Source organism: Danio rerio, chromosome 2 (genome assembly GCF_052040795.2).
Source record: "Danio rerio strain M-AB ecotype USA chromosome 2, GRCz13ab, whole genome shotgun sequence".
In the NCBI taxonomy this organism is placed as follows: Eukaryota; Metazoa; Chordata; class Actinopteri; order Cypriniformes; family Danionidae; genus Danio; species Danio rerio.
The window spans coordinates 11,927,501-11,930,000 of NC_141022.1; the positions used below are offsets into that span (position 1 = coordinate 11,927,501).

The 2,500-nt window shown below is 40.4% G+C and overlaps 1 protein-coding gene across 5 annotated transcripts in view; it reads right to left on the reverse strand.

The window, feature by feature from the left end:
- The window catches only part of slc44a5a (solute carrier family 44 member 5a), a 252,938-nt gene that overhangs the window by 6,737 nt on the left and 243,701 nt on the right, over positions 1 to 2,500 (reverse strand).

A 2,500-nucleotide genomic window follows, 5' to 3' on the forward strand; every position in this document is an offset into this window, starting at 1 on the left:
AGGAGGAATTAGGAAAGAAATAAAGATTATACTGAAGTTCCACAGGAAGATTAAGGTATAAAACTGAGATTTATAGGAAAATAAATTGAGAAAAATATTAGAGAAATAAAACAGAAGGTTTAAAGCCAGGGCTTTCATGCTGACGGAAGCTTTATGGAAGCTTGTTTTTTTTTTTTTTTTGCACAGGACTAAAAAATAAAGACAATTGGCAACTTTTTTTGTTTTAAAATTCTGACTTTTTCTCTCATAACAGATAAAAAATACAACTGTTACATAAGTAAACTGTTAAAAAAAAAAGAAGAAAGAAAATAATAAAAGCAAATGTTTACAACTTTGAGTTTACAGTAATCTGGGCTTTTTATTTACATTTTTATTTTTAATTTAAATTTATTTTCTCTAGAAAAAAAAAATTAGTTTTCATATTTCTGACTTTTTTCCTGTTGACAACGCTGAGTACATTTACATCTGTTTGTTTATTCATTTACTTAAATCTGATTAAATTTTGTGAAGATCACAAACTTCCATATATTGATCAATCTTTGCTTTTATGTGTAGTGAGTTTGACTTAAATCTCAAAATTATGTTTCAGTCCGTATTAAAAAAAATATAATAATCTCACCGGCCACTTTATTAGGTACACTTGTGCCCGGTTGGACTGCCTTTCACCTTCAGAACTGCTTTTACCCCTCATGGCCTAGATTCAACAAGGTATTGGAAATATTCCTGAGAGATTTTGGTCCAAATTGACATGATAGCATCATGCAGTTGCTGCAGATTTGTTGGCTGCACATCCATGATGTGAATCTCCCGTTCCACCCCATCCCAAAAGTGCTCTATTAGATTAGGATGTGGTGACTGTGGAGGCCATTTGACTACAGTGAACTCCTTGTCATTTTCAAGAAACCAGTCTGGGATGACTCACGCTTTATGACATGTTGCGTTAAATGTCCATAAAGAGATGAACATAGTCAGCAACAATACTCAGGTAGGCTGTGGCATTGACACAATGCTCAATTGGTACTAATGAGCCAAAGTATGAACACCATTACACCACCACCATCAGCATAAACTGTTGATACAAGGCATTTTTCGGACCATTCTCTGTAAAAAAGATGGTTGTGCGTGGAAATCCCAGTAGGTCTGCAGTTTCTGAAATACTCAAACCAACCCTCTGGTACCAACAACCATGCCACTTTCAGTCACTTAAATCACCTTTCTTCCACATTCTGATGCTCAGTTTGAACTGCAGCAGATCAGCTTAAGCACGGCTGCGTCCGTAACCGCATACTTCCATACTATATAGGACGCTAAAATCAGTATGCGAGCCGAGTAGTATGTCCGAATTCATAGAATTCGAAAATCAGTATGCGAGAAGTACCTGGATGACTTACTACTTCCGGCGAGATTCTGGAGTGCGCATCGCATGCATGCTGCGCTATCCCATGATGCCCCGCGAGCGAATTCATGAATGGGAGTAACCGTACGTTCACACCGAAAGCGGCGAGAGCGTCCAAGGTCGCTCTGGCCGCCCTGGCGACAACGCTGACTGCCTTCAGCTCCGGCGGCGAGAGCGTCAAAACTCGCTACATTGATCTCATATTTAAAGGAGCCGTTGCAGCATATCAGTTACATTCCTGCATAAGGCATGTTTTTAGCGTGAAAATGTTGCGCACTTTTTTATCAAATTCATATAACAATGGAAGATCAAGTTGCGTGTGGTGCGGCTTTGCTCTATTTATCCAATATGTGTCCATATGTCTGAAATATCCTGAAGCAGCAGTACTGTTTTGTACTGTCACATCTCGTGAGATTCCCGCTTTTTAAAGATAAATTTATATAACATTAATGAACATCAGTAACTCGCCAGTGACTTATTTAATGTATGTTCCTGTAAGAAAACATTGTAAATAATTGGAAATCCGGCGACCGCAATAATCAAACTTTGGGAACAACTGTGGTCGGAACCAAAGTTCACAGGTCTGTGTTCCCTGAACTGCTATCAAGCGGTGGACGTCTTCATTCTGATTGCTTGCCGCCGAAACGCGTCATAGCTCATTACCATAAAGTTGACTTCATTTCAACTCTCCTCGACGCTCACGCCGGCGAAGACGCGCCGCGCTGCTCCTCGCCGCTTATCGTCGCCGGCTGTCATTGAAAATGAATGACTTCCGGCTACTTTGACGCTCTCGCCGCTTTCGGTGTGAACGTACGGTAAAGCGACGCAATTGACGCAGGTAGGTCACGTGACAATGAAAAAATGGCGGATGTAGTACGTCCGACCCCATTCATACTTTTCACTTTCATACTGTATAGAACGTACTTTTCTAACGGCCAAGTAGTACGTTCAAATTCAAATGCAGTACCTACTGAGTAGTAGGCGGTTTCGGACGCAGCCCATGTCTACATGCCTAAATGCATTGAGTTGCTGCCATGTGATTGGCTGATTAGAAATTTGCGTTAACAAGCAGTTAGACAGGTGTACCTTATTAAGTGTCCGGTG